The 14988-nt window shown below is 39.3% G+C and overlaps 1 protein-coding gene across 3 annotated transcripts in view; it reads left to right on the forward strand.

Moving 5' to 3' along the window:
• The window catches only part of PCSK5 (proprotein convertase subtilisin/kexin type 5), a 199425-nt gene that overhangs the window by 38789 nt on the left and 145648 nt on the right, over positions 1-14988 (forward strand). The gene's annotated exons all lie outside the window — the stretch shown is intronic.

The following is a 14988-nucleotide window of genomic DNA, read 5'->3' on the forward strand; positions in this document are numbered from 1 at the left end:
TGACCTGCCGGCTAAACTATGACACAGTGCTAAGATGATCATTGTCAAGTTGTGTTTTCCAATTATTTATGAATTTAAATGTTCCACAGTAGCAGCATGGTGTTGAGTAAGGAGAAAATAAAGCTTTAAACAATTTGGATTTAATGTAGGGGACACAAAATTCAGCAGGAATGAAGAATGTTATTACAGTACTAAAACTCCAGGCTTTTAAAAGCCAACATCGTGGACTTAGATAAGTTCAGATGAGAATGTTGTTATAGGTGAGGTTGTGTTTCATACTGGCAATGCTAAGTGTTGTTAAACCTCATTAACGGACAAAAATATTTTGTTAGCCAAACAGAATAACACAACAGTTAAACACTGGGACCAGGTGAGTCACTGATGTCTGCCTGGGTAGCCATAATCTGCGCAAGCACCAAGAGGACAAAGAATCAATAATACTTTACTTGACTGTGAAATAATAGGAACTGTCATGCTGTTTCCCATGTTTAGAGTGTGACTGGAGGTTTAAGTTAGCTATTAAGTAATGCAATATTTACCACTATGGACTGTTGATTTAATTGCCTCAAAATGTTTTTACATGAGCAATCCTTCCGTCTTTAGCTTAGTTGAAATCAACAATCAGACTTGCTATTTTGAAGGAGCCTGTTGCTGGGTGAGGTAGAACATGAACTGAATCACAATGTGTGAGAGGTCATAGCAACATCTCCCTTTAGCACCTGCCTCTGGAGTATTAAAAAGTTTCATGTAAACATGAGCAAATAGTCCTACAACTTGGGTCTTTTTTCAGGGCTTTTTGAGATATGGAGTTGCTGTTCAGTGACAAAGAACTGCCTTAGATTCTGCTGTAATTAGGGTTGTTCTAGCAGCTCATCCTGTTGTAAATTTTGTGCAAGGTGGTTGGTATTTTGTTTGCTTAATGGTGATTGAAATCTGGACCTACAGAGGTGCTGGTATATTAGTTTTAGCTTAAACCACATTCTTCATCAGCAAAAATCCCTGGGAAGTCTGTGTTACTTCAGCAGGAATCAAGAATAATTTTACTGTGCTCAGGCTGCATCAGACTTACTTTCATTTGCGACTAGACTGCAGTTCACAATATACCTAGACCTAGAGAAAAACCACAGTGACAAACCCCATTGAGCAGAGCAATAATGGAGTGGAATTGCAGCCATGTTTTGTAGCAGGTTTCTCCTTTGTCTGCACCAACCCAACACCTGCAACACTTGAGAAGGTATGGTGAAACATCTAATTGTTTGAGGAATAGCAACCTAAAATTTGGTGTTCCTTTTTGGCACACGGAACAGTCTTTGGTCTGCGGATGATACAAAACCAGCTCAAAGCTGAGCCTTGAGTGACTGTAACCTAAAGAGGAAAGGCTTAATCCAGAGCATGGTCAGACAGTATCACATGAATATATGTGGCCTTCCCCTTGCACTGGCCAAATCCAGTGCTGCTGTAACTAAAGGTAATGGTTCTTCAGTCAGCAAATTTTGTCATATAATGGTAATTTATCTTCATTTATCTACAATAGGGAGAAATAATTAATGAAGTCAATTGTAGCACTAATGGGACTGAGGTTTATTTGTGAAGAATAAAAGCTTTGTTAATGTCTACTTCTATATTCATGTTATAACTGACTTTTCTATTAGTGCTTAAAGAAACCCCCACTAAACAATCACTGAAGCTTCCTAGTGGAATTACCTTTTGATATTTTCTACTAAAAGCAGAAAAATGGCAAGTAAGAATTCAGTGTAATATAATTTTAGAAAAGAAAAATGTCCACTGTCAGGGAATATGGAAGTGTTTCTTGAAATAAATTATTGCGTTTGGTTGCTTACGCATATATTTCCATTTCATCACGATTATTCTAGTTGTTAGCACCTGCCTTGATATTATTGGTATATAGATATGTAGATATGTTAGCACCTTTTTGTTCCCTTGATGTTGTTAATTGCATGTGCGTTAAAAAAGAAATATTAGATTTCAGAACATTCCAATTTTCTGGGTGCCAAGTTGTTTTGCAGAACTCCTTGGCAATGACAATCACTGTTAACTTTTTGGGCAAGAAATGGAGATTAGTCAAGAGGTTTTAACTGGCTCACTTCCTAATTAGTGTAGCAAATGGTCTGAGAAGTTAAAAACGTATTCAGCAGGATTGCATTTTCTTGCTATTTTTATATTGTTATTTTCTTAAGCTGGTAATGAGATGGGCAAGGAAATTGGAAGGCAACAGGATGGCAAGGGGTTGGGTGAAGATTCTGACCAGTAGTGTGCTGTGAAAAATTTCAGTGCCTCACCCATATTTTTATCAAGTTATCATAACATCATAGAAGCCCAGTCTCAGACCAGCTGTCAAATATCACATTCCAGCACTCAGCAGTTTATAGGGATCATGGTAGAGCTGCTATTATAGTCTCTGGACTTCGTGGTCAATGAGAAGGATGTTAGCTGACTCTGAAGAGGCAGGCAAGGACAGCCATCTTTCAGAGAAGTGGCTAAATTCTTCTGAAACAAGAATATTCAAAATGAGGCAGATTGCATTGGTCTCTTGAGTTTGATGTATTTGGAGCCTTCTGGTTTTGGAGAGGCAAAAGCAAAAGATCCTACATATATGTAGTGGCCTGGGGCTTTGCAAGGGACTTACACTACCAAGAGAAAAAAAAAAGAGTAGTAACTCACTCTGAATTTTGCAGAGCAACATGTGTCTTGAACATAATAAGTCTTAAAGACTTCAAAAAACTAGATGGGTGGTAGCTGGATTTTACATTAGAGCTGTTTAAAAACATGGGGGATTTTTCCATTGAGAAATTGCATTCTTTGACATCTTGGTGAATCTCAAGCTCATGCCAATGGGACTCCTTGGCTTTTGTGTCATACCGTGTGTTCTGCTGTTAAAATACACTCTTTCCAGGAAACACATCAAGGAGAGGTTAGGATCAGTGGCAGTATTGGTGACTGTAGTCTAGCTCTTGTTACAGAAATTTGTTTAGGAACCTTAAAAAATACATAGAAATGTTCTTTAGGAGTGATGGAGAGCGGAACTCCCTTCAGGGGTACTTTTGCTGTACAGGGAGCAAATATTTCTGGAAGTGAATGTTATACAGTGCACATTCACAGTGTAAGATTTAAGATTCAAAATGTAACATACCTTTTAAATGTCTTGATTCTGAGGACAAATTAGGGGAAAGAGGTTCATACATATTTTCTTTTCACTGTCACTAGTGGAAGCTCAACAAAAAACATCATTTATGTATCCCCAAGCCTAAATCTAACCTATTCATATGTGATAGTGGTCACAATTTTCTGTGCAGACAGATCTTTAGTGGAACTACAATGCTAATGCCAGCAAATTCAGAAAAATGTCCTTCTAGACCTAACTGCAAATTTAACAATGGCTTTAGCATTTGTCATCTTACTTTAGAAAATAAAAATACTTGGGATGTAGTTGATTAGTTGTGAATACTTGTTTTAGTGCCTACCTTAAATTCATTAGGTATTAGAACATTTCAGTATATCATTATTGTAAAGATAACTGTATGTCAATGAAATAACAAAAACAAGGAGGAAATAAACCTCTGTACATCCACTGCTTCATCAGAGCACATTTCAGCATGATCTTTCGGCACTTCAGCAGAAGGTAAAGGTTGGAGAAATTATTTGGGTGGCATGCATTTTGGTATGGTGCAGCATGCTGTGGGAGTCTTCAGCTGGCAATAGATTTGAGCAGGGACTAGTAGAGGTCCCAGCCACTTATGCTGAAAGTGTAAAAGGTATATGCAGCATGTTGTGTAGCTAACTTAATTAGGCATCATTAGGTTCACCTTGTGCACCCTGATTTATCTGAATGCATTTCAAAATCTCTCCATTCTGGGTTAAGATTTTCTCAGCACCTTTGTGTCAGAAGCAACAAATGGCTGTTGCTTTCTTGCATAATGGCACATCTGCCTGGTTGGCTTTCCCCATGCAAGCTGGGAGTGGTCATCCTCATTCAAAGTGAGACCATTAATGAGGGACCATGAACAAGGGATATACAGTGCATATGCAGCCAGCTCACACAGGCTTGTGCAGCTTTATTTTGTAAGTGCAAATGCTATGTTAAAAAAAAAACTCAAAAAACAAAAATCCATTTGCAGCCTAAAAAGCAAAACGGTGTTATATTCCTCTCATAATTCAGGAACTGCTAAAGGATTTTGCTCTGCCTTAATGATGAGAAAAGCACTTAAGGTAAATCTGTGTGTGGGAAATTTAAACCCATAAGATGACTGTTTCATCATAGCAGTTATAAACACGTAAAAGCAGAAGGTTATAAAGGAAACCACTTGGCAATCCTTAGTCCAGGGGTGCTAGTAGGTTTTAATAGTATTTGAGTTTCTTTACAGTTCCAGTAAAACAGTGCATGCCCTGTGTTTTTTAGAACCAAAGTGAGTTATAGGTGAAAAAGGATGGGGCAACTAAATGTGTAAAAAAAGGTAAGGAGAATTAGTCTTTTCATTGCTAATCTGTGTTCTAAGAGCTTGCCAGGGAAGACAGTAGCTCTGACAGCTGCAATGGTCTCATGTTGTGCTAAGTGTGCTTTTGCTGTCATTAGAGTCAGTTTGCATTGCTAGTGGCAGAGAGATGGCAAATTGCTGTTTTGGCTACTGGGCTATAAAACTGCTGTATATCAGAGTCGGAAGAGGAGGAAGTGGAGAGATCCAAGTTATGAACCAGGGAAAGACGCACCATTCTGGATGAAGCTGATCCTGCTGGGCCAAATGCCAGAATATTGCAGGGGGGTGGGGGGAGAGGGAGAGAGATTGAAAGAAAACACATTTTGGAAATTAGCATCTCAGAGTAGACTGGCTGAGAATGTGACAGAACAGTTTTGCACACCATTTCCTGCGGGGATCCAGCTTCATCTGATACTGATAATATTAGTTATCGTGCAGGATATTAATATAAAATTGGCTTAAAGGTCTTTTTTTCTTGTGCCCCCCCGCATTTGGAAGACTTTCTGGCAGCAGTGTATGTTCCTGATGTAATGTGTCAACATTTTTATGCATCTGTCTGCCTGCTTATGACAGGCAAGACAATCATGTTTAATTCTAGTGGTTGTTATCTCAGCCAGCTATTCTAAACAGTGAACAGCAAAAAATCATGATACACATAGATAATTTGCCATATTTAGCATTATTAACATGTAATTAAAGGCAGGGACAGGGAGCTGGAAAGATATCTGTCCCCAAAACAACGCAAAAGAATCTCCCCCCTGCCCAGTTTTTTGTGTGTAAATGCTTCATTTCTTTCAGGATCATTTTAAAAAGTCAGTGTCACTGGAAAGCCCCTTATTTTCCTTGGCTGATCTGTTTCACTCTAGCAGATCCTAACCATCCTGTGAACTGCAAATTTTAACAGCTCAGAGGAGGTGTCAAGCAGCTATGCCCTGTTCACAGCTGTGCTGTTTTAATGTGTGTGGCCTTGATCATACAACTTCGGTCCTTCATGGTTCTGCCTCCCTACCTGTGAAATGGGGACAATGCTGACAGTAGAATAAAAACTTCTGCAAATGTAAAATGCACAGCAATTTTATGCTGTGGAAGTGTATTTCTCTTGGTGTCACACAGAGCATTTTATGAATACAGACAACATTTTAGTAAAATAAAACACTCATTCTAAATTCTTTCCATATAATCGACTTAAAGCAGTCATATCCATTAGTGTGTTGACTGTTGCTCACATAAGCTGAATTTAACCTAGATTATTGTTTGACATTATTTTTCCCCCTTTTTTTGAGGGGAAGTAAATGCTATGACTCCCATTGACACTGAAGTTCTAAATAAATATAAAAGCCAGAATATCTTTGCTTTTGTAAAGGATCCAAATTAAAAATTTCTTTCTAAGTATGTTTACCAAACTCAGAGTCAATCCACTGTTTCATCAGTAGCTGTTATCGCAACTTGGTGTGATCATATAATAAAACTAGAATTTCTGAATTCTATACACTTTTCTGTTTTCCAGGGTGTTCCTCAGAAACTATTTCTCAAAAATAGAGCCAATGACTATGAGCCAATAGACTCATAGTCTGAAAGACCAAAAGGAAACACTGTGGTCATCCAGTCAAACCATGTTTGACCAGATGTCATATGGCTCACCAGAATTCTTCTCTATCTGAAGCAGAGCATAGCTTTTAGAAATCTTCCAGTTTTAATTAAAGCACTGCCGGCAATGGAGAGTTTCCAGAAGTTTTTAAGATGTTCTGGTTTTGCTTTATCTGAGGTTATCTATCTTCAACTGCTAGCTGTTTCACATTGCTGTAACTGTCTGTGAGTTTGGAGAATGCTACTCTGTAGCAGTTTGATGACTTGCATATGTGTTTGGACACTGTAACCTAAATGCCCATAAACTTCCCTTTCCTCAGCTGGGAACACCTCCTAGAATTACTTCCTTGTGTTCTCTTCTTTTCATCGTTTTTGGGCTTCTTTCCTGGGTCCTTGCTGTGTCAACATGCTTGTCGTTCCTTGGATGCAGAAAACTAGCAGTGAGATTTGCAGCCCTGCTCAGTGCAGATCGCAGTCAACTTGCTTGTCATTTTATGAGCCCAGATACACTTTGATGGGGTAGTCTGAAGAAGACACTTAGGTAATTTATACTGTCACCTTTGTGAGAGACTGAGATTTCTTACCTTCTGTTTTGACTTTCACACTGTCCTGGCAAATAGTGGAAATGCAGTCAGGTGGTTTTAAGCTGTTGTCTGATGATAATGCATGTGATGTTAATCCACCAGAGTTCAGTTTTTTCTTTCAGTCCCTCCTATCAGCAGGTAAAGGAACTGGATGGATGATTAGAGATATAATAATAGTACTAATAGGAAAGTTTATAAAAGCATTACAGTTTTTGAAGCTTGTGAAATGTCTTCCCTGGCAAGGGCAGACATCTTCTGTAGCACATATCAGATTATATCAAACAAAGCTTATGTCTGTATACTTCAGAAGATACATGTTTGCCCATTTGAAGATTGTCTTGGTCAGAAGAAAAAAGGTTTTATTGGTACAGAGAATATTTATAGCCTGTAATTGTATAAAGAATCACATTTATATTAGGCCTTTAAAAAATCCTTTTATCCCAGCAGATGACAAAGTAGAAATAGCTCATAAAGATTGCTGTCGAATGACATAAACACAGATAACAAATTCTGGCAAGACTGGAGAGACCACACTGCAACCTCATATAAGCAGTCTGACTGGAGACCAAAAAGCTTTAGCATTTGTAACTGAAAAGTCTATCCCATAAATGATAGCTGTGGAAATAATGGTCTTTATTTTCTTTTTCTCAATTTATAATATGATGAGTGTTGTGAATTATGAGCACAGAGAAATGAATCTGTAACTAAGTGACTATTCTTGGCACATTTCTAATGTCAGAATGTACACAGGGACCATCTGGGAGTTGCAAAGCTGAGGTGTTGCCCTTCTTTCAGCCAGGGCTTTAAGATAAATAAAAGCAGTAACCAGCAGGTTCATTAATCAAGCATCACTCTGGCTTTTATGTGGTTTGACTTGTAGAAATTGAGAGATACTGCCTTGCTGGAAGCAGTGTCAGCAATTTGTGAGGTCTGGGAATAGTACTTCCGTTGAAAAAACATTTGCTTTTCTTCAGCCTACTGAATGTAGGAAAAGAAACTTCAGTCCTTTTTCATTTGCCTGGGGGGGTTGGACTGTGATGTTTCCTCAGGCTGACTGTATGTGTCTTTCACAGGTAGCTCTTTGCAGATTATTTCAGATGATGATGGCTATGATGTTTAATAGTTGCAGCAATCAATATTTTAATAGCAGCAAATTTCACTGACAGCTGCAAGGCTGTTCAGGACAGAAAGAGGTATGCTGGAGCTTGGGTCACAGGCTGAGGAAAAGAGAGATTAAGCCAGCAATGACTTGAAAGGACACAGGATGTTTCCCTTTTCTGTTTTTGCTTGTAGTTTTTTTTTTCCCCCACTACATCTTGTGCCAGAGTAGTCAATGCTAACAATTCCCCTCTCTTGATTTGAAGTGATGGATTACAGACAAACATGCTGACCATGAAAGAGACAGGCATATTTATCAAGTTGTGCTACAAAGATATCTGAAATGCCAAAGTACTAGTGAAATGGGGTGATTTAAAATATGCCACTGATACTTCCATAAAGTGCAAAACCCAATTATTTTTAATATTTTAAAACTATGAAAGAGAAGCTTGGTATAAGCACTTTTGACTCAATTCTGAATTTTAAATACTACTTCTAAGTATATGATATAAACAGGGTAGGTTTGGGAAAAAATAATTGGTCCTTTTCTTATGATTAGGGATATACTAAACAGTAGCAATACAGGCACAATCAGAAAAAAAAACCAAATGGGATCAACTTTTCCTGTGGTTTAAAGTACTCTGATCAGAAAAGTGTGTGATTTGATATTTAGTATATCCTTTGTGACTGAATTTTTCCGTGTTGGATTTATGTCAAAGATTTCCTTGTTGGCAAAGCATCATTAAGCTAAAGTGCTGGAAATACACTGAGTTGTAGGTGGTAATTTCTACCTTTGTAGAGAGTAGCAATATTGTATGAGGACAATTTCAAGGGGTCTTTGGTTGGTGAAGAGACTACTCAGGAGTATTTGCTTTGGCAAGATCAGTATACCACTGTTGGATATTATATATCGCTTAATTATGGAATACTTTGCTGTTTCACTGATTATCGATGAGTTTGCTGAACTGCTCTGGATATGTATGGCAATACAAGCCATGGCAAACCCTTGACTGAAGCAAAACCTTTGGAATTGTATTCGTATTTTTGACATTTGAGTTTGACTCCGTGGGATAGATTAATCTTCCTAAGAAGTAATTTGGTAAATGATTTAAAGCCATCTTAAATTAGCACGTGCAGATGTCTGAAGGACTTAAATGATTTACAGCAAGAGTTGTAGGACTAGCCTAAGGAAAGAAAAAAAGTCCATCAGAAATTTCTACAGGTTTTTTAAACATATCATCATTGCTACAGTAATATAAATATAAAACCCAAGATATTTCAGCTGCCAGATGTTAGACTCCAAAGCTAATTAAGCTTAGAGAGATTAAAGTTTCAAACCCTATCAGCATCAGCCTTTCAGTTTATTAAGAAGGTGCAATTTTAGGCCTAAGTTAGATGGAGTTATGACATATCAGTTTGCATTTGGAGTGATATTAATACTAATCCTTATGGTGTATTGAAATTCTAGATTATTATACTGTCCCAAGACTATATATACTAGTGTTGTATGTAATTGTGTAAAAGAGCTTTAGGTACCATACCAAGCAGGCCTGTCAATTAGAGGTCTTTTTTTTAAATTGTGTTGCCTTGTAGCTCTTGAGTTGTTATGAGGTGAGTTGTATGACCTGTGGCTATATATTATAAAGTGCCTTGTACAAACATAGGAGCTGCTTTTAAGCTGATGCGGCAAAGATTTATCCTCACTTTTCCAAGGCTGAGATATTTTAGAAACTGAACCAAAGTATCTGAGCTAGTTAGGGCACATCAGATCTGAGGAGGGGAAAAATCCGCCACTGCTTGAGACACACTTTGCCTTGACAGCTGGGACTGGTGCTGCTGGAAGCCACCAGGCAGGAGCCCAGGCTCCCTGGAACTTGTTCTCAGCTCTTCCACAAAGCTGCTGTGTGATTTTCATTCTGTAATTTTGAACTGCTCTGTGGTCTGCTGTGGTACAGTGCACAAGATGGGAGGTTGGGCAGAGGCCATGGCCATGTTCGCTCACCAGTTGCTACAGTCACACCTTGAATAAAAAACCTGCCAAGACTTCCCCAAGGAGAGAAAATGTGTGTCTTTCTGCCCTTCATTATTCCCTGCTTTTCCAGTGGGACATGAGTTCTTGCCAACTGCAGACATGCTGAGCTTCTCCAGAATTTCAGTATGATGCTTGTCCTTCCTAACAGTTCTGCCTACTAATAAACTTCCTTGGGAAGAGACTGTGCATCTCCACCACTAGCTGGGCTGTGCCTTTTTCTCTTCCCAACTTAGTCCTCTACAGTCTTACTCCTAAAGCAGGAAGAAGACTTTGCTGCTATGCACAGTTGTAGTCTGATAACATATTGATATTTGTGAAGAGCTCTGAGCTCTTTGTATGGGAAGGGTGCAGAGGAAAGGCAAAGGGTGTTTCAGATATGTTAAAATTAACAGCTGTGGATCATTGTGCCTCACGGATGTGGAAGCATGGCTGTAGTGCTACAATGGATTACTTGTATGTAGCAAAGTAGGTGGAAACCATGTAATTCATATCAGGACTGACTGGCTTTTCTGTGGCTATTAGGTGGAAAAATGTGCACTGAATTCCAGCTTTGTTCCACAGGTGAGACTGTGGTAGTTTGCCCTGCTGTTGTGCAAGATGTGTTTCTTTGGGCTTAAGTGGTAATTTCTAGGATTCTCTGCTGCCTTCTTTCCTCCTCGGCTTTTCTTTCCTCTCCCCAGCCTGTCCTAACATCTGTTTCTTTTTTTTGTCTTGCTTTTTTTTCAGAATGTGTAGCATAATTATGACAACTGCTTTGACTGGATTGTCATTGACCCTTGCTGAAGAAGCGCTTTATCAATCAGCAAGAATGCATCACTTAGCACGGCTGGATTCATTGACTTTTTATCCAGCTTTAGACCCCTACAGTTTGCAATAATTTTCCATGCTCTTGACCCATGTCAACAGCTACTTTACCCTACTGCCTTCATCTATTTTTATGGTGCAAACTGGCTGCTACTACTGCAAATCAGAGAATACTGATAGGTTAGGAAAATAGCCTGGTGTGTAGTTATAGTTTTTAAAACCCACAAAATTCTTCTTAAGCTGAATAGTCCAACTTGTGGATGCCTCGCTTTTGTGATTCTGCACATGGACAACAGGAGGTATGCCAACAGTCTTAGTCACCCTTCCTGCATTCCTGAGTAATGGCTTGGGTCTCAGTTGTTGGGTAACCAGGATATGGCCGTTGGATATTGGCATATCGTCCTACATATTTTAATCCTAAATTTATTGACTTTTTTTTTTTATTACAATGTGAAATGCAAAAAGAGAGTATTGTCAAATAATATGCTTAAATCACATAAAATTTGATGACAGTACAACTAAGGTACATACTAATTTTGTTAGAATTATAGAATGGTTTGGGTTGGAAAGGACCTTAAAGATAATCTAGTTCCAATCCTGCTGCCATGGGCAGAGATACCTTCCACTAGACCAGGTTGCTCAAAGCCTCATACAACCTGGCCGTGAAAACTTCCAGGTTTGGGGCATCCACAACTTCTCTGAGTGATGTGTTCCAGTGTCTCACCACCCTCACATTAAAGAATTTCTTCCTAATATCTAATCTAAATCTACCCTCTTTCAGTTTAAAACCATTACCTCTCATCCTATCCCTATACTCCCTGATAAAGAGATCCTCCCCATCTTTCCTATAGGACCCCTTTGAGTACTGGAAGGCCACTAGAAGGTCTCCCCAGAGCCTTCTCTTCTCCATGCTAAACAACCCCAGCTGTCTCAGCCTGTCCTCATATGGGAGGTGCTCCAGCCACCTGATCGTCTTCATGGCCTTCCTCTGGACCTGCTCGAGGAGGTCATGTCTTTCTTATGCTGGGGCCCCAGAGCTGAACACAGTACTCCAGGTGGGGTTCTCATGAGAGCAGAGCAGAGGGGCAGAATCATCTCCTTCGACCTGTGGGCCATGCTTCTTTTGATTCAGGTATCGTTGGCTTTCTGGGCTGTGAGCACACATTGCTGGCTCATATTCAGTTTTGCATCCATCAGTGCCCCAAGTCTTTTTCTGCAGGGCTGCTCTCAATCCACTCATAACCCAGCCAGTATCCATGTTTGGGATTGCCCTGACCCATGTGCAGGACCTTACACTAGGCCTTGTTGAACCGCATAAATGCGGTTCATGCAGGCCCGCCTCTCAAGCCTGTCAAGGTCCCTCTGGATGGCATCCCTTCCCTCTAGACTAGGAATTGTAACAACAGTTTTTCTTCTATGGCCTGTTCTGGGCCAAGCACAGTCCTATGTTTTGTCTCTTGGGAGTGCCAGCCTCACTCCTGTCCTTTTCCAGCTGGGTATATCAGAACTCATGTGCACGTGAGCGTTGAGGGTCTTCAGGCAAGTGAAGAATGAAGTGTGCCAGGTGCAGTGTGAGACTGTCCCCACAGGGAGGGAGGATGTTCGCCCAGAGCAATTCCTGTGTAGACAAACTCCAAGTTAAAGTGCTGCAATGCTGTCCAGTGCCAGCTTTCCACATGATGAGTGCGCCCATTTTGCTCATCCGTCCTGGTTCCATACAGATTCACAGCTTGCTTGGCAATACTTTCCATGTCTGCTGTCTGAGTTTTCTCTTTCTTTTTGTCATTAATCTGTAGTGTTCCTGTGGCACCTGCTCGCTTGTTATCTGAGCAAGAAGTTCTAATTTCTTCTTACAGGCATGGAACAGATTGAGGTAAATGATGGCAGTACAAGGGATAAAGCCACAACAGTATTTGGGAGTGGCACCTTCAGCACGTCTTCATCACAGACTGAAGACCCATACCTTCATATTTAATTCTGTAACACAAAACTCATATAGTCTGGTATGAAATGTATAACCTACTTCAGAGTTAGTTTTTTTTTTTCCCCCATGCATGCTTTCTTCAAAATGGAAAGCATTCCATTACAATTCCAGTGGAACACCTTCAGCTTCCCTGTAGCTTCTGCTTTATAGTAATGGCATTTTCACAGACTAGACTTGACACATTTTTAATCAATTTGAAAATATTTATTCAAGCAGACCCTCTCATGATATATTTGAAAAAGTGCTCTTTCACAAGAGTGTCTAGTGTTTGTATGTTAAAGATCACATTGCTTTGATAAAATGGTGAGTAACTTTTTTCAGCGTGTTAATTTTTTTCCATTTTTCAAACTTTTTCAATTTATTACACTGGAGGAGGCCTTACTGCAGCTTACTTAGATGAGTCTCCTTTCCCAAGAATTCTGTTGAATCAGTGAAAGTATGGTAGAAAATGGTAGAAAGTAGCTTTGTTTCACACAGAGATAACATTTCATTACCATTTTTAGCACTTAAAGAGAATGGAAGAGTGGTATGCTTGATTTAGCTCAGAGCAGCTTTTATGCCAAAGCACTGTTCCATTCAGGTCTGTGAAGAAGATCGGCATCATCCACAGAACCCTGTGAGTGCTGAAGTGAGGAGGCTGGAAATGATGATTTTTTTTTAATAGTTTGTGTCTCCAATCTGGCTTGGCTTTGATTTCTAGACATTCAGGAAATGGAACTTTCGAAGTTGAAGTCAATTGGAAAATGTGCACTGTTCCCTCTCAGTAAGTGTGACTTTGTGGAACTGTTAAAATGCACCTAATTGTTTGCATAGAGTCTCCTTTTGGTAGGAAACAGGAATCTGTATAATCAATTACTCCAGAGATTTTCCTTCAGGGCCTTTGGTTAGAAAGTGTGGACACTTTTAAAAAGAAAATATCGTTATACAAATGAGATCTTTTCAAACAGAATCAAACATATCCAAGATATACCAGGCATTTAACAGTGACATGTGGATGATTACCCATAAAATACTCAAAGGAAATATATGTCAGAATGGTAAAATAATTGCTGAATCTTGACCTTGTGTTCATTAATATAACCCAGTGATTGTACAATTTCACTGAAGATGACTGGCAAGTTTTTCTGCTTACTTATCAGAGAAAAATTCCAAACCCTATGGTTCAGTGGAGTAAGCTATTCTATTTACACAGCAATTATAATTTCTATAAACTAAATTTTATTCACTGACTTCTCAGATGAGAAAATTTACTTCCTGTGATGTTTTTATTTATATTCTAGATGGCTGTATCAGTATGTCCTCAGAATAAAAACAATTAGTAAGCAGATCTCAACATAAAGTGTTTGCTAAAAGTCTTCCAGTCAAAGCTGTAATTGGGACTGTGATCAGATGTGTTGTTATGTTTTAGGTTACTCTTCTAGCATCCTGCACCATCTCGCTCATAGCAGTGCACAGTCACTGACTGGGAATGGGCATTTTTACTTCCCCCTTTCACTGATGTGGATATGTGTAGTACTCAAAGTGAGTCCTAGTGTTCTACACCAGGTTTGTCTAGTTTGTAAAAAAGGTGCTTGAGGGATGACCTCATTGCTCTCTACAGCTTCCTGAAGAGGGGAAGAGAAGGGAGAGGTTCTGGTCTCTTCTCTCAGGTATGCTGTGATAGGACATGTGGGAATGGCTCAAAGTTGCACGAGATGAGGTTTAGACTGGACATTAGGAAACATTTCTTTACTGAAAGGGTGGTCAAACACTCGAACAGCCTTCCTAGAGAGGTGGTCAATGCCCTGTGGCTGTCAGTGTTTAAAAGGCATTTGGACAATGCCCTTAATAACATGCTTTAACTTGGCCAGCCCTGAATTGGTCAGGCAGTTGGACTAGGTGATTGTTCTATGTCCCCTCCAGCTGAACTGTTCTAGTCTAGTCTGTTCTGTTCTGTTCTGTTCCTGCTTAGAGAGCTTCCTGCACTGTCTTCCCATATGCATACTCAGGCAAATATGCCATTTACCCCGCTTTGTACTTGTATTAAATCAAATGGCTATTTTAGTTACAGTAATTTTATGCATACATAAAATTGTCTTTAGGTCTTACAGAAAGACAAGAAGTTATGTTTCTTTTTCTGGCTTTGGGTCTGATCATGCAAGCTGCACAGCCCTTCTAAAAAATCACTCTTTCATATGTTTCCCCTGACTTTGCTAGGAGTTGAGTAAATAGGAATTATGGACAACATCCAGCATGTAATTGGGACAGGCCCTGCAACAGATATGTAATCTGAAATACAGTCACTTTACATTTTTTGTTAAAAGGTGGTAGAAAAGATACAGAAAAATATTTACCCATCCCTCACTAAAATCTAACCACGTACTTTACTACAAACTTGCAGATTAACTCAGTTGATACAAGCTTTTG

Source organism: Phalacrocorax aristotelis, chromosome Z (assembly GCF_949628215.1).
Source record: "Phalacrocorax aristotelis chromosome Z, bGulAri2.1, whole genome shotgun sequence".
Classification (NCBI taxonomy): domain Eukaryota; kingdom Metazoa; phylum Chordata; class Aves; order Suliformes; family Phalacrocoracidae; genus Phalacrocorax; species Phalacrocorax aristotelis.